The following is an 18768-nucleotide window of genomic DNA, read 5'->3' as shown; positions in this document are numbered from 1 at the left end:
CAGGTGGCTCACTGTCTAGGGAATCAGGAATTTTCCAACCGCCCTTGTCCTTGGCTGCGAGCACCATCTCTTTGCTTCATGCTGCAGGAACTGTACTTTTCTCCTCCGTATATTTGAGGCCTGTGGTTTCACGTGTGTTCACTACAGTCATTCTTTGGTTTCCGTATGCGTTCTAATATCTTCTTGGAGGTTAGTCACGATAGAGCCCTATAGGTTCCTTATACGTCCCCATAGCTCTTTATGGTTAGTTGTAGTAGCAGTTGCAAGCTCGGTCCACGTATGCTTGACTTTCTTACGGTTCTACATTTATTTGGCTAAAGGAAAAGCTCTTCACAGTGTTTACAGGTTTATAGTCATAAAATCGAAAAGTCAAATTTGTTTTTTTACCTTTTTTTTTACATGCGAGAGCCAAAAAATAAATAAAAATAAAAAAGTAAATCATTCTACTTTTTTTTCGACATTATGTTTCCGATTTTTTTGACTTTCGACATTTTTTTTCACGATTTTATGACTGCACACCGTGTTTACATGTATCTGTGTAAGCATGTTCTTTGTGTATACGTGTGTGTGTCTGTGTATCTTTGTGTACGAATGCAAATTTGCTTTGTGACTAACAATGCTATGTCGTGTTGTCACTGGTGACGTCATCACGGCTCACCAGTAAATCTGATCCATCGATGAGGCACCTGTCTCTTTGAATCTGTCAATTGGATAAGGGTTAAAGGGTCGTCTGAGGCATTATCTCTTTGCACATGTGGATACACTGGCGTGCCTGGTGATTGGCCGAACAGTGAGTTGCATCTTTTGTTTCTTAGTTTCGGGCTGACATTTGCATAGGTGACATGAGGGCCATTCCAGGAACACTCCTCTTCAAAAGGACCCTTACAAACCAACACGACCTGGGGCAAATGGGTCAATCAGAGGCCAGGCCCACGCTCTCTGTCCAGTGTAGGAAGTTCAAGAAGGTGCTATAGTACACAGTTTGGTAACGAGTAGACCGCTAAAGGAGTACTAAATGGGAAGGAGGTCAAAGGAGACAATCGGAGGCTAGAGAGTGAAAGTTATTTAAGAGGAGAAAGAGGTTTAGTCCCTGGTAGAGAGAGGTTCATTGGACTTGGATATTTACCATCAGAGTGAAGAAATTGTTGGTAGAGAATTAATTTGGCAAACGTATCACCTATGAAGAGAGTGCCCCTAAACGCTGTTTGTGGGGACGGAGCATTATCCCATAAGAAGACGTTCCTGAAGAAGGGTTGGGCTTTGAGCCCAAAGCTGCCACTTTGAGGTGGCAGAGAAGAAGACTTATCATCTAAAGGAGGAGATAATGACAACCAGTCTGAGGCAGAGGGTAGAGATCAGGTCACCACACACCTCGAGGGAATTGGGAAGTTTTGCGGCACATACCTGAGGTAGATGGAGGCACAAGCAGCAAGTATAACATCACCAGGAGTCAAGTACCCTATGCCAGACCCTCCCAGATGGGAAGGAGCAGATGTCCAAGCCCCTGACAGGCCTAGCAGCCTAAGGGCCAACCAACTCTATTAAGCATGCTGAAGCTCACAGTTGAGACTCATAAGTGAACCCTGAAACTGCCCCAAGGAGTACCCCAAAGTGCCAGATGCATAAAAGTGGGCTCCAAAACCATTGGTAACCTATAACACAGAAGCCAAAAACAGTGTGTCTCAGGAAAGCTTAGACAAGGGCTACCGGAGGGTTAACCCGAGACGTTATTGAGGAGACATGGTTTGAACTGGGCACAGAGACCCGAAGGTGTGTCACCTCAGAAACGGGTAAATACTGGATTTTGGCTGCTTAGACTTTGACGCATTGGACCTCTTACTTCTGGGAGACCAAAGGAAGAGAGCGAGAGAAAGACAGTTGGATTTTCAGGACTTGATGTTTTCGTTTAACTTGGGTCCTTTCCTTCACAGGTACAGTACCCAAGCTGCGGGGGTGCAGGGGCTATCCTCCACTGATGACTAGTGCTCACATGAAGCTATCTTTAGATTACCCTTAATGATGCCCCAGGCACAGTTTTTCTGGCTGCAATGGCCACAAGGCATGGCTTCGTCCATGTGCTACCAATGTCCTATGGGTACTTTAGCCACAGCAGAGCCTATACCCATTCCCCTATGTACATTGAGCCTGGCCCCAATGCTCACAGAATATGCCTGTGCCCGTACCAAGTAGGCAGTCCATCAGGTCATAGCCTGCCAGCATTTTGCCTGCAACAATTTGCCATATGCAGTGACCCTACTGGCAGTGAAAACAGACTCCTACCTGTGATGTATATTTGCAAATTGTCATCAAGGTGATGACGATTAATGTTAAGATGGCGACCAATCTACAGAGGCTGCCAGGCTATAGATGCCTGGACAGGAAGCCACAGCTCTTTGTCCTATAACAATGTATACCCACATGAAACAACCTGAGCTGTTCAATGCAGGGGAGTCATTGTTGAATGTGGTGTAAAAACCTGTTTGCCGAGAACCTGGCATGAAATTGACGGAAACGTGACTGCCGCTCATCAGTTAACAAGATGCAGTGTCATGTAGACTGGCAAAAACAACAACTGAATGCCACTCAGACCCACTCACACATCTCTCTGGCAGAAACCTGGTGGAAACCATTGGAAATCCTGTCTTCGGGCAGATGGATGAGCAAAACTAAAGGTTGATGCTTTGCTGCGGACAACCCACCAGACCATTGTTTTATAGCCTGACATGTCAATACAGAAGGGGAAACACATATGGAAATCAGCCTTTGCCCCATCCCAGGGGCAACCAAGCCCGAACTGATACGTCACATTAAGCCCACAAGCAACCCCAACATGTTTCAGCCTCTTTGGGCATCAATGAGGTGTATCTGGGACACTAGGCATAGCAGACTTGGTACTCACTCCTGGGCATGCCATCCCACTCGGGGAGACATAAGCATCTGTCGAATAGATGACAGTCCTATCATGGCGGGCTAACACACCATAAAAGTGTCTTATGGGCTGCCAGAAATGGCTGTCAAATTGGAAATGTAAGACGTGCTAAAAAAAGGCAGGCGCCAGCGACTGACCAGCTACACCTGACACAAATAGCAGAAGCTGGGGTGCACCTGGGATTAGTGGCCATATATGTGTGCTAGCCCAGGCACCCACAGCCCTTACGCCATGTGGGATCTGGAGCACCAGATGGGAAATGAGTACAAAGAAGAGGCAGAAGATGAACAACAGGATGAAACATCACCACATGCAGAAGAGCCTCATGAATTACGTGGGTCTGGTGATCAAGCATGTATGTACCCTAACTGTGCCCTTAACACAATGGCATGGTCAAGGCTTATCTGATGCTGCAGCATGCAACCACAGACACAGCGCGGTTGACACCTCTGCTGGAGGCAGTTATTATATGATATGATGTGATTTGGCATTTATACCGCGCCTGTACACAAGTCTTTCTAGGCGCGACAAGACAAGGAGGGGGAAACAGAGGGAGGACAAATCAACGATCTTACTAGGCCTTGTGTCCTTCAGATCGTGCAAGTGCAGGGAAGTGGAAGGGGAGAAGTGCCGTGGGGTTGGGGAGAAGTGCAGGTACCTCAATAAGTGCAGCCAGCAAGTGGCTCATAAGTGCAGAGCGAAGGGACTGTAGGCTTGCAGATACAGACGGTAAGTGCTGAGGGAGCCTGGAGGCAGTGTGAGGGCAGCTGGACATGCAGGAGCCTGCCTCGAGGGTCCTAACGGGCAACTATGCAAAATGTGTTGCAGATTGGTGAAACCGTGTGGCACTGTAGAAGGAACAACGCTCTGCCGCACATCCCGCCACAAACAATCACATTTTCACTTTTATATATATAGATTGTTACGGCTTCATTTCCAGTCCCGGTTATTACTCAACAGAAAAAATGACATAGAACCAGAAACACATCACAAGCTTTTGGCAAACATATGCATTAATAATGCCCACTGCCTGATCTCAGTTTCCCAAATATTCAAATGAATTCCTTTATAGCTAGCTTATCTTTATTTTCATTTGGGGACATAGCTCACTTAATCCTCTTTCCCCTCACTATAGCCACCCACATCTTCATTTCTGCAGAAGCACCCGAACTCCGCATTTCCATTTGGAGGTGCCAAGTCTCTGCATTTTCAGTTTATTCTAATAGTTCTCCATGTTGTAATCACTTGGCTGTAGAGCACATTCATGTTCATGAAAAGCCTGTTTATACCAAGCGAGAGCTTCGCTGCGAGTACATAGTCGAGCAAAAAGCAACGGGGAAACTAAGAGAGAGGCAAACAACACATCGCCATTTTGTGTTGCGTTGTTCGTGCTGTAAACGCCTTCGGAGAATCCGCGGTGGGCGGTTAGCATCCGTTCTGACAGGGAGCAGAACAGCACTTTGGATTAATGGAGGGCGGCCATGTGGTTATCCAACGCATTAGCTAGACACCACATCCCCGGGTTTTCTGGAATAGAATCTTAATGCATGTGTGCGGATTAGACAAATAGTACAGTCGCCACACAATTCCTATAATGAGACGGGGCACTTGAAGGGGAAACAGCTAGCTTTTTAAAACATTTTTTAATCCGTCTTCTAACTGCAGGACCAATTTGTGTATTTTTAATGAAAGCGTGGGTGGAAGAATTGAATTTTCAGAGCCAATAATCACTAACTTGACATTTTTCTTCCAAGTCTTGTGCACATAAAAATCAGTTTTAAGCACTGCCAATCACCTCTCCTGCCCACGCACGGGTTTTACAAAGTACACATTGTCCTGTGCTACTAGGGAGTCTAGTAGAGTGTGTGAAAACTTAGGCATTCAAAATATGCATGTCATTTTTGCCTCCAAAAATCTCTCTTTGTCACTAGCAATTTTCGATAATGTTTGTGCTTCTAAAAAATCTGTATTCAGAGCACAACTACCATATATATATAACACATTTTGGGTAATTTGGTGTTGGAAAGAGGGGCTGGGAAGGGTCAGGGAGTGGAAAAAAGATGCTATGGGGCTATTTGTTTAAGTGGAAGAAGAGTTTACGGGGCGCGGTAGTCCGCGGACAGAGTCTTGGGCGGGCAGCTTGAGAATCACATTTGGGGTTATAAGGTGACTGAAAGAGGGTTTGGGTGGACAGCTTGGGTTATTTGGTGAATGAAAGAGGGCTTCCAGGGTAGAGGAGTGGAATCTAGATGATATGGGGATATTTGCATGGGTGAAAAATAGGCCATGCATCCGACAATCTAGGAACAGGCCACAACCACCATAGCATAATTTGGCCATGCACCGAAGAATCTGGCCCCTGGCCACTATTATTGTAATACTAAGTCTTGGGCGCAGAGACGTCTTTATGGGAGGGCAAAAAGGGCACTTGCCCTGGGCCCCCTCCATGGAGGGGGCTCCAAGAAGGAACCTTCTTCTTTTTTTAAAAAAAAGTCACTTTCCCCAAGTCAACAAAATTAAGTATTACACATCAGGATTTCCTATGGTGTGCTGCTATGGCTAAACCTATTTTCTGTCTGTTGTTGACAAGCACATTTTGTTCTGATCTTTTCTTCCTGTAATACTATGTTCACTGTGGTATACATAGTTTGCGTGGCACAACACCTGTAGCATTCTGACCTTTCTGTGGGGATTAAATTGATCATGTGCAATAGCCAAAGTTGAAATACATATTCATAAATGTGAGTGCCCCGATGGTTCAGAGGATAGCCCAGTGTGTTTAAGCACTCATTGCAGAGATCTGCGTTCATATGCAAGATTACAATACCAGATTCCTGCAAGGCCGACTCAGCGTTTCAAATGTATGAAGTTGTTAAGCCTGCATGCATATGTACTTTGTTATATAGCACTCCAAGTGTTATCATCACCAATGTACCTGTACTAGATAGCAGTTGCTATATAACCTAACATAGTGTCAGTATGGTGAAGGTCTAGAAATTGGTTTGTTTAGATGAGGAGTTGTAAAACCTGGGAAGGCACCTCCATTGATGACAATGTTAGAGGTGTTTATGTATTCCAAATTCCAGACTGTGAAACCAAAGCGTTCATGCTTGGATCCTGGCTTTACCAGCAGACTATACAGTGATCCTGGACAAATCTTATATCACTGACAGTACTGTACTGCCTTCTATGAAAAGGTTTGCTTCTCACATGCTGGTGGCATTGTTTGGCCAATGATCTTTCCTTTCATGTAGGCCATTTGAGTGGAAGGAGTTCTAGACAGAAGAGAGTAGACCAGATATTGCATGCTTCTTACAAGCATATTTGAAGGTCTGCTTATGTGACAACAAAACGGTTTTCTGTTTTGTACAATTCAAAGGTTTGTCTGCCTGTTTTTAAATACCATTGCACCCGCGTGTGTTTGGGTGTATTTAAAGCTTTGCAATCCAAAAGAGAAACCTATCTGAAATCTTTTAAGATCTCATCCATTAGTATGCTGGTATTTATATACTTTCCCTGATGATGGAGACAATGAAGCTAGAATCATTCCCATTTTGCATAATATGTTTCTATAACGTTTTGTTTTGTAAATTGTTTATATTGGGTTATGTGATTTTCATATTTTCCAAGTCAGTTCTGTAAAATGGGTTTATTTTAGTTTAAGGTAAAAACTAGGAAATAAATTGGTAAGGAGCAGAAATTGCAGATTAGGTACGAATCCCAGCTTCACCTCTTAATGAATGTGTGATCCTGGGTATCTCATTTAATCTTGTATTTCCTCACCTGTCAAAATTGCAAGTCCCTAAACTTTTCAAAATGGTCAGCCCTTCAGAGTGATTTCGTTCTCAGGGTATGATCTTTAAAAAAGACTCACCCATGGTTTCATTGGCTATAAATAGTGTTGCTTTCTCTATAATGATAGCGCGCATTGATATATTAGACACCACTGCCACCTGTTTCTTTGCTCTCGAATGGCAACACCTTCCTGGTATCTTCAAATCGTCATCCACTGTCTATGCTATGGTATGTGTAGTTTCATCCTTGCGTCCCTTGGTCGCCTGTATCCATGCTTGAGCACTTTTGCTGTCCCTGAGGCAGCTAATCTGAGTTTGACTATTCTGGATTATGTGAACCTTTATCATAAAATCTGTGTCCTGCAGTTATACTATGTCCAGTATACCTTCCACGTGGCTGCTATTGATCAAATGTTTGCTGTCCCTATGCTTGAACGCAAGTACCCCCATCGTAGACTGCTAACGTTGCCCTTGAAATGCTACTTGTGTCTCACTCTGATTACAACAAGAATGAAGAGGGTAAGGTATCTGAATGGGAGTTTACCATGCTTATTTTGATCTCTGCGAGGCAGCATATCAAGCTATGGGCTGTTATCGTGATACGGGGTGCGGCGCACTAGTTATTCTATATCCCTTAATTCCTTTGGTCTGTTGGAGGGGGGCCCCAGAGGTGTCTGTGCCCAGGGCCCCCAAAGTTCTTAAAATGGCCCTGGGTGGAAGCTGTCACTCTTCAAATAGCTGGGCCAGGCTGTTGGTTTGCGATATACTGTGGTCTGTAGTGGGCCGTCTTCAATTGTTATGGTGATGTCCAGGAAATTTACTTTTTAGGAGAGTTCACGGTTGATGGTTGTATGGAATTCAATTAATCTGCTGTGAAAGCTTATAAGGTCCTGTTCCCAAGCTGTCAAAATATGGAGGATATCATCAATGTATTGCATATACCTTAGTGGTCTGCAGTCACAGGTGGCAAGGAATCACTTTCTAGTTGTGTCTTGAATAGATTGGGATACTGCAGCACTATCCAAGTGCCCATGGACGTCCCCATCATTTTGAGATAAATATCAGTATCAAATGTGAAATAGTTGTGGGTTCAGTGAAGAAGGAACTGGAAATAGTAAATTATTCTGAATTTTAGCATGAAATAATACATTCTTCCTATTTGCAAATAAACAATAAAGCTTATTACATATATTGTATTGACAGTTTAGAAAAACAGATTCAAGAGGAACATGCACAAAACAATCGAGAAAATATAGTATCTGGACATTTTGAAAAAAGATTAGAGAACATTGAAAACAGTATGAGTCAATTCTGAGAGGACTCAAGAGAAATGAAAAAAACAACTAATGGAATTAGGTATAGACATAAAGAACTATTTTATAAGAAAAAAGTGTTTATCGTGGCAAAACTTCTGCAGGTGATCACTGCCCCAACAATCCCCTCAATCAAGTAGAGAGGACATTAGTGATCAATGAGCTGATGATGTTTGTATTCACCATCTCCTTATTCATGAACATGCATTGCTTCCCCATTCTCCCATTTGTGTTTAACATAGTAATTCTGCTTCCTTATATTCATTGTAAATACTGTATATACATATTTTAATTTTTTGATAAAATTTTAATAATTCTGCACATATCTCAATATGAATGTATATATTAATATATCAAACTAGATACAGTTATATAAATGTACACAAATATATATATATGGAGCTGATTTACTATACTAAATAAGTAGCTTAAATAAGACTAAAAAGCTCAAGAAAATAGTGTTAGAAGAACCTAAGCCATTCTTTGGTGCAGCAGTAACTTGCACTTTATTTTTAGCTTAATAAATCAGCCCCAAATATATATTTCTAAAACACTGATCAATGTCTGTGGACAATATACCTAGTCTGCGGACACAAAAGTAAAAAGCATGAAAGCAAAGGTATATAACATTCATGTGAACAAATACACATTAAAATGGACTAAGAGTTAGAAGTGACTAAAAACTAAAATCTTAGGTAATCTTTCTTATATATCTCTATAAAAACTTTCATTACCCACTCCTCCATACAATATTACATTGTCCTCGATGAATGGACATGTCTGCTCAATTTTGGACACATTCGCGAACAAGCGCCATTGTACCTGACCCTTTGACACATTTTTAATTACATCCAGATGACATCTCTATGAGCACGGTGATATCCACCCATGCATCCAAGAAGTAGTTGCTGACAGCTGCAGATGTTATAATGCAATCTGCCCGTCCTGCATGATGATATTGTGTGTGATTGGTGTTTGTTGTCTGCAGACATATATAAAGCCATTTTGCTCACTTCCTACCAACTTTAAAGTTCAATCTGTGCCCTTGCTCAACTGCTGCTACCATTTCTTGCACCCCCTCCACTTTGTAGAACATTGTCTACCTTTTTCCAGTCTCCAAAGACTGCAAATAGAGAAAAATGACTGCAGAAAGTGTATAGAGCGGTAGCCACCCCTTTCTTCTAGCCATTCTCAATCAGACTCTCAACGAGATGAGGAGCTCTGCTGTGTGATTTGAAAAGTTTCATGAATGGCATCTTTCATGGCTATTCCTCCCCCTTTGGGGTCACCACCACCACCTGGAGGACACAGAGGAAGTAATGTCAGGAACACTAGAGCCAATGAATTGCAGGAGGCACAGGAGGATAATGACAATGTGGAAGAAGTCCCTGAGATGTTAGGTGGGCGTAAGGAATCTTTGTTGTGGTGGTTTTTCTTGACAGTTGGAGGAATATATGCTAAAAGCTCGGTGTACCCACGTGCACTACACTGAGTGTGGAGCCACACAAAGTCATGGCTAAAAGGGGCAGTATTCCTTTGGCACAAGGTCAATACGCTGCCCCACCTGCACATTCCATGTGACCTCCTTAAGAAATGCGATTTCTTTCACGGGATGTCAGATTTACTCACATCGCCACCACCTTCCACCTCTGCACACACTCGAAACATCTCAGTTGAGCAGAGACTTCACCCATCTGCATCACAACATATACAAGAGACAGTTGACCCATACCTCCAATGGACAACGGCCCTTTGTATGTAATGTGATGCTTTCATTTGCATAGGGGGTAATTTTGGAGAGTCTTTGAGACGACGGTGAAGGTACACAAGAAGAATGAGTCCTTTGCCTTAATTTAAAATAAAAATACCCCCGTTCTTGTCTCATTCTTCTGACCTTCTCTTACTTTTCTGGTTTTTGGAGTCCCCCCAGACCTCTAAAAAGAAAAGAAAACATAAAAAGAGAAATACAAAAAAAGGCCTCTAAAAAGAACAACCTTTCCTAATTAAAAGGTAGAAAAACTCAAAAAATGTACCCCACTCTGTACTTCCCTGTGCTGTCCGCGGACACGTGGCAATGTCCATGGACTTAATGATAAAAAAACAGAGAATGGAAGCTATAGCAACACAAGTCCTTTTTAATTGTTTTATGGTGGCTCTTAAAATAGCCTTTTGGGTATTGTAAGACTGTATTACCAATATCTAAAAGCGCAAAGTCCAGGGCTATAGCTTATCACCGTAGATTGGTTATTATAAATATGATTTTCCCACAAAAATATATTCACTATATTCTGAATATGGCAGAGAAACCGCTAATTTTCAAATGTATTAAGTATGTCAAAAGTTGGTGTTTTCAAAAGACGCCACAACAAAATCTCTAAGAAATGCACAGACAGCTTTATTGACATTATGCCTGGCTTTTTCAATTGTTGGGTCAAATTGTTCACAACCTTTTCTTTGCGTAATTCAAGAAAGAATAAATGTGGTTTGTGGAAAAAGAGTTGTCAAGGCTCTGAATGCATTTTTCATGGCACACTGCAAATCTAGTCCATTAACATTCCCTAAACTATTACATCCACAATGAGCAATAATCATGTGTGAGTGTTTGCAATTCACCATGTCCTCATACATAGGTTACACGTGAATCCACTTCATAACAAAAACTCCATACCAGCATTACAAATTATCTTACGAAAAAAACCTTTTCCCAGATACTAACAAACAATACCAGCATTAAAATACACACACACTTTCTCAAACTTAATATACATATTCTTTCTTTTGTCCAACAGATACAAATAAATACCAACAAAACATTGGGCAGGTAAAAACAATAGAGAGCCATACACTCACCCTCCACTAGAACAGTGAATAGAAAACAAACAAGAGAATAAGTAATTCTTCTCTTGCAAAGTACAACCTCCCCAACTATCAACATAACTATCATTCCTCCAATTCTGTCAAAAAATAAAGGTAAACAATTACCTCCTAAAAGAATTGCAAGAGAATATGACCACCCAAACAAACACATTATACATGGAAACTATTTCTTCTAATATCAATGAAGTCGCAATAAAGAAATCCCAAAAATGAATTTTGAAAAAACGGGTCCATCGTAGAGACCTCACCAATCTCATAAAAATATTAACAGTCATGGCTCCTCACATGCAAATTACAAAAGAAAAATGGTCAAGAAGCAATAATTGACAGCACATTCAACCTAAAAAGAAAACTATTTATATCAGTTTTAAACAAAACAAAAACATTAACAAAAATAATTTAAAAAATTCAAACAAAACTAATGTGCAATGTCAGTAGAGATAATTTCTGCAACTTTTGTGCCAGTGAATAGTGTAACACCAGTAGCACAGATGTCAAAACCGTAAGGGATGATAGGGGATCAACGCCCTCTCCCGAACCACAGAAGCCGAATAGATCGACCCTCCCACCGTGGTTGGCACGGGCGTCTGAATATAAATGTCACAGAGAACCACGTGGCAGCCAATGGGGGGAAGACAGAGTTAGGGAAAGGGTGTGAACTGACAAAGGAAAGATGGGGAGACAACATACAACTCACAAATACTACCAAGACTGTACTCCTAATCCTGATCACTTACCTATCTCAGACTCTTCATAGTATTTCCAAACATCCTACGCAAAACCTGACCATGCATATTACATATAACATGAATAATTAACACAGAGAGTCAACAATGACATGAACCCACAATGGCAGCAAGCTGGATGACGCAAACAAGGAAGCTGCTTCCATTATGAAGAAACGTGAACACATGGCCCAACGGGCTAGCAGGGCAACATAAGCAACATGAAACATAGCAAGAGACTGAGACAAGACTGTGCCCCTCTACACAGGCGCAGATCAATAACCATGAACTATTGTACCACATTTCTAAATGTCCGATATTGTTACATCATCCTCATCATACTCATAACAGTTTGCGTTTTTTTCCAGGTAAGTATTCATTCATACTCAAAATGGTCCTGCACATATGGAGGGAATTATTGCCACATCCTTAACCTCCATTCTCAAAGAAACGAGCGCCTAGCTCGTGTAGCTTAATTCGTAATAGAAGACTAGCTTCAATTCAGCCAGACTCCAACATAAATTAGACACCCTCGTGTCATATAAGAAAACTATGAAATAGAAGAGCACTTATCTGTATGTCCGGGTGCCTCGTAAGCGCACCCGCACTTCCAGGAATGACGCCGGACGTCTGCCGTGAACTGGACGCTCACCGCCGCGGCAGGCAGCGGAACACAGATCACAAAGCACAAAGTAACAGCTTGACCTGTTCTGCTCCACGCTGCAGCAGGCGAAGAATTCCAGAGCGCGCAATTCAGCGCGACTCCCCGCTCAATGCTTGGAATAAAAAGTCCCTGCCTGCATTCCTGCTTCCTCTCCTGTTGGCTCCAACTGTGAAAACACTGTGGCTGCCCGTGCTGCACAATCAACAATTATCAGCACCAGTGCACGGGCGGCCAATGGTTTAGTAGACGCCACAATTACCAGCAGCTGGTGAATGGCGCGAGTTCTTAACTACCCCTGCCCCTCAGCCTACTGGGAAATGTAGTTTTTCATTATTTCTTCTTGTACGGCCGCCGAGGCTTGCCCCAATTCTGTTTCCTGACAGTACCTCCTCTTCCAGGGCTCTTTCCAGGGCCTGCTTTTTCAGGATGACATACATGAAACTGTTTCACCAACCGTGGGGCATGAACCGAACTAGCCGGTTCCCAAGAGCAGTCTTCCAGCCCATATCCAGACCATTGAATTAAATACCGTAGTCTCTGATGCCTTCGTTTGGAATCCAGGATTTTCTTGACTTCATATTCTGTCGGCCCTTCCTTAGTGATAGCTAGGGGTCTCTTTACAAATGTTCCAGGAACTGCGGATTTAAGGAGAGACACATGAAACACAGGATGTATCTTTAGTGTAGTAGGCAATCTTAAGTTAACAGCCACTGTTGACACACATTTCACAATTTCATATGGGCCAATGAACCTTGGTGCAAATGTAGGCGACCCCACTAGTGGTAAGTTACGTGTGGATAACCATACTCTATCCCCTACATTGTAGCGAGGTGCCGCATGCCTCTTTTTATCTGCTTGTTTCTTATACTCCTCCTTTGCTTGTTATAAGTTAGCTCTAGCCATTTTTCTAACAGTCATAAGCCATTCCTTCCTTTCCTGTAATACTGGAAATGTTTCCACCTCTGGTAAATGTTCGGGCAACATATTCTGTACCTGTCCATATAAACATTCATTAGGGGCCATTCTCAACAAAGCATGCTCTGTATTGTTATAAGTGAACTCTGCTAACCAGAAAGCTTGCACCCATGAGTCCATTCCCTCATGCAAATAACAACGTAAATACTTTTCCAAAGTCTGATTTACGCGCTCAGTTTGTCCATCAGTCTGGGGGTGATAGCTGGTGGATAATGCACACTCTATTTCCAACATTTGACAAAAGGCCCACCAAAATTTGGAGGTAAATTGGGGACCTCTATCAGATACAATACTTTGGGGCAATCCATGTAATCTGACAATGTGCTGAAGAAATTATTTTGCTAATTCCCCCGCTCCGGGGATTCCCCGGCAAGGCACAAAATGGGCTTGTTTGGATAAATAATCTACTACTACCCAAATAGCATCATAGTTGTCATCAGGAGGCAGGTCAGTTATGAAATCCAGAGAAATATGGGACCAAACCTTTTCCAGGGTAGGCAATGGCTGCAATAATCCTGCTTTCTTTACATGATCAGTTATTATGATTCGTATACAGGTTTCACATCTTTGAATGTATTTTATGGCATCCTGTCTCAATGTGGCCCACCAAAAATACCTTTAAAACATCTGCTGTGTCTTTTTTCCCCCAGCATGACCTGCCAGTGGCAAGTTATGGCACCAGTGTAATGCTTTTGTCTGCAGTTCTGGAGTCAGCAAATATAACTTTCCTGCGTAGTAAGGAAGACCATCTTTGACAGTTTCTAATGATCCCCTCTTACCCCATTGTCTACTCTTTTGTTTCCTCATCTCTTGTTTTAGTTGGTGCAATAAACAATTAGTTATTGCTCCCACCACTCTTTCCACCGGCAGGATAGTTCTTACCTCCGTCACCATGTTTTCTGAATGTTGTTGTCTGGACAATGCATCCGCCTTTCCATTTTTCTTTCCTGGTCTAAAAGTTATCAGGAAATCGAATTCGTTGAAGTATTGAGACCAAAAGCAATTGCATCGGGCTGAGTGTATGTGCCGTTTTAAAGTATTGCAGATTTTTATGATCTGTTATGACCATCACCTGATGTTTAGCCCCCAACAAATAATGCCTCCATTCCAAAAATGCTGCTCTTATAGCCAACAGTTTTTTTTATCTGTAATGGAATAGTTTTGCTCACAACTGGTAGGTTTTCTTGAATAGAACGCCACTGGATGCCAAATGCCTTCCATATTTTGTTGGAACAGCACTGCTCCCACTGCGACGTTGGAGGTGTCCGTTTCCACTTGATAAGGTCTTTCAGAGTCTGGATGCCTCAGCACAGGAGCAGAAGTAAACGCACCTTTCAATTCTTGGAACGCCCTATCTGCTTCCAGAGTCCAACAGAACCCTGATGATTTCCTTAGCAATTCAGTTATGGGAGTGACAATGTGAAAAAAATTCAAAATGAATCGTCTGTAAAAATTGGCAAATCCCAGAAAAGACTGAATGTCCTTGATACATTGATGCACTGGCCACTCCAGAACTGCCTGTACCTTGTTCCTGTCCATTACTATGCCCAAAGGAGTTAATATGAATCCCAGGAATTCCACCTGTTTTGTGTTAAATTCACATTTTCCAATTTTACACACAACTCATACTCCTGCAATTTCTGCAACACTGCCCTTACATGACCTAGATGTTGAGCCTCAGAAGAAGAATACATCAAAAAATCATCAATATATGCAATAACGAATATATCCAAAAACTCACTCAATACTTCCTGCATAAAGTATTGAAAGGCTACAGGAACATCACACAACCCAAAAGGCATAACCAAATATTCAAACAATCCAAATTTTGTTCTGAAAGCAGTTTTCCACTCATCTCCTTCTTTAACTCGAATTAAATGATATGCCCCTCTCAAGTCCAATTTAGTATATACCACAGCTGATTTTACCTGGTCCAATAATGTAGAGATTAATGGCAATGGATACCTATTTTTTATGGTTACCTTGTTCAAAGCTCTATAATCAATGCAGGTTCTGAGTGTTTCTTCTTTCGTTGGCATAAAAAATAAAGGTGATGAGACTGGGGAAGTAGAATGCCTAATAAAACCTTTTTGCAACATATCATCCAAATATTCTCAGAGATGTTGATTTTCCTTCTCTGTTAGTGCATAAATGCGACTACATGGTAACTTGGCCCCAGGTTCTAACTCAATCACACATACATAGGAGCGATGAGGAGGCAACATTTCAGCTCCCCTTTTTTCGAACACCCCTGTAAACTCCATATATTGCTCTGGAACACCAGCACCTACAGTTCCTACCATTTGGGTGTCTGATGCCTGATCTGCTAGAAAAATAGCCGGGCCAACTTTTTCCTCCAAATGTTCTCCACACCCCGGCCTTTCAAACACCACCTCCCTCGTGACCCAATCAATACTAGGGTTATGTAGTACCAACCAAGGCATCCCTAAAATAAGTCCAAACTCGGGTGCTGCTATCAGATCAAACACAATCTCGTCCACATGGCTGATCCACACCGCATGTTAATTGGTTGAGTTTGTTGACAAATTGGACCCAAAATCAAAGGAGACCCATCTACTGACTGTACACCTTCCACCTGCAATTTCTCCCTCAAAGGTAAACCCAACCTCTTGGCTAAACTGATGTCAATGAAATTCCCTGTAGCGCCTGAATCCACCATGGCTGACACCAGCTGTTTAGTACAGGCAAATAATAAGGTTACCAACAGGTACAAATGAGAATTATTCTTTGCTACAGTATTCGCTGCCCAACTGGGGAACCTACTGGAAATAGGTCCTGACACCGGAGTCCCTCCTACGGCCGGCCCAATTCTTTTCCTGACTCCCCCTTGTTCCCTTCACCTCTCATTCCTCTTTTTGGCATATTAGGACAGGTTTGAATATGATGTCCTGGTTGTGTACAGTACAAACATATATTATTAACCTTATGTTGCTCCTTCTCTGCCACCAACAACGTGCCCCTTACTCCCCCGATTTGCATCGGCTCTCCTTCACTACTTCTCATGCCCCTACCCTTGTCCAATTGTGCAAAAGGTACCACCTCAGGTTTTTTCTTATCTCCCTTTCGCTCATTCATACGATGATCTAATTTCAATGCCAGATCAATCATAGCTGTACATGAAGCAGGTTGAGGTTCTACCCTACTTAGTCCTTAGCATCCTTTAGTTCTTCCCTCAACGCCTTGATAAAACAATACAGTCTGTTTATTCTCAGGCCAATCTGCCTCTATTACTAATCTGTTGAACTGAGTCACATAGGATACCAAATCACGTGTTCCCTTTTTTAATGCCAGTAAATCCTTGTCTTGGACCAAAGAAATTTCTCTACGGTCGAACAGCCATCCAAATTCTGCCAGGAAGCTATCCCAATTATATAATAAAAGATCATCCTTCTGTACCAATGGCATGGCCCATGCTGCTGCATCCCCCGTCAAATATGAAATTACAAATGCGGTTCTGGCCAAGACTGTACTCCTAATCCTGATCACTCACCTATCTCAGACTCTTCATAGTATTTCCAAACATCCTACCCAAAACCTGACCATGCATATTACACATAACATGAATAATTAACACAGAGAGTCAACAATGACATGAACCCACAATGGCAGCAAGCTGGATGACACAAACAAGGAAGCTGCTTCCATTATGAAGAAAATGTGAACACATGGCCCAACGGGCTAGCAAAGCAACATAAGCAACATGAAACATAGCAAGAGACTGAGACAAGACTCTGCCCCTCTACACAGGCGCAGATCAATAACCATGAACTCTTGTACCACATTTCTAAATGTCTGAGATTGTTACATCATCCTCATCATACTCATAACAGTTTGCGTGATTTTCCAGGTAAGTATTCATTCATACTCAAAATGGTCCCCCCTTGTTAATTTGCATATTTAAGTAACTTTGGGTCTCACCCTAAATTACATGGGGAATCCAGACGAGGACCCCTTGCTCACTATTCTTAGAGAGGCACAGATCCACCCTACTGATGAGGTCCAACCCGACCGAAACACGTGTCTGGCGTTTCTGTTGGTACTCTTGTTCAGATGAGAATTGCCTAGCATTTCGGTGCTGGACTGCCCCAGAGCAGGACAAAGACTGATATGTTTGGGATATTTCTTCTCTGTGAAATATAGTGAGCTAATGACTCTGGGTAAATCTCTCGTAACCAGGACTAATGTCTGGCAGAGGGAATCCCAGGACAGCCCCTTGTTAATTTGCATATAGGAAAACCATGAAATAGAAGAGCATTTATCGGTATGTCTGGGTGCCTCGTAAGTGCACCTGGACTTCAGGAATGACACCGTAGGTCTGCCGTGAACTGGACGCTCACCGCCGCGGCAGGCAGCGGAACACAGAACACAAAGCACAAAGTAACAGCTTGACCTGTTCTGCTCCACGCTGCAGCAGGCGAAGAATTCCTGAGCGCGGAATTCAGCGCGACTCCACGCTCACCGCTTGGAATAAAAAGTCCCTGCATGCATTCCTGCTTCCTCTCCTGTTGGCTCCAACTGTGAAAACGCTGTGGCCGCCCGTGCTGCACAATCAACAATTATCAGCACCAGTGCACGGGCGGCCAACGGTTTAGTAGACACCACAATTACCAGCAGCTGGTGAATGGCGGGAGTTCTGAACTACCCCCACCCCTCAGCCTACTGGGAAATGTAGTTGTTCATTATTTCTTGTTGTACGGCCGCCGAAGCTTGCCCCAATTCTGTTTCCTGACAACAGAACCATACTTTAAAGAAGAAGTATACAGCCAAGAACAAACAAATCCAGTTACCATATATAAATATGGAGGAGGCTATGAAATGACAGAGAAACTCTAATGAAATAAAGAACTTTCATTAAAAAATATTCCCAAACAAATGTCTAACCAAATCTTCCTCATGTCCAGACAGTTCATCCAGTGTACAAATGGTCATGCAGCTCAATAAGTAATGTGCAACACCTGTCGTTCGAATGTTTACAAAAATTTCTAAAGCAATACATTAAAGTAAAGAACAAAAGTGGAATCAAAACTCTACAAACAATGGACTCTTGTCGAGAATTCTTCCACACCGAACTGCAATGGCATTCTGTAGGCTGCATTTCAGGAGAATCCTGTAAAATCACGTTTCATCACATAACAATGTTAGGAACACACCATTCTGCAATGCACACTTCTATGCATAAATTGTACTGTGATCAAAGTCCAGCACTAGAATTACAAAAACCCAATGGCATTCTACTAACTGGAACAGCACTAGAAGTCCTGCAACAAATAGAGGACCTACAAAGTAATATTGTGGAACAGAAGTAGAAGTAGATAAAAACAAACAGTATCTTTCTTACCAACTATGCGGATGGGCCTTTAATCACCTTAACCCAAAGCAAGCCCACCACTTAAGAAGCAAGTGCACGTTTGTACTCAAAGCAAGTTTATTGTACAAATGGCCGGTAAGGGCTAGATGATTCTATAGAGTC

This window comes from Ambystoma mexicanum, chromosome 5q (assembly GCF_040938575.1).
Source record: "Ambystoma mexicanum isolate Mex_15411 chromosome 5q, UKY_AmexF1_1, whole genome shotgun sequence".
NCBI lineage: Eukaryota > Metazoa > Chordata > Amphibia > Caudata > Ambystomatidae > Ambystoma > Ambystoma mexicanum.
This window is presented reverse-complemented; position numbering follows the sequence as displayed.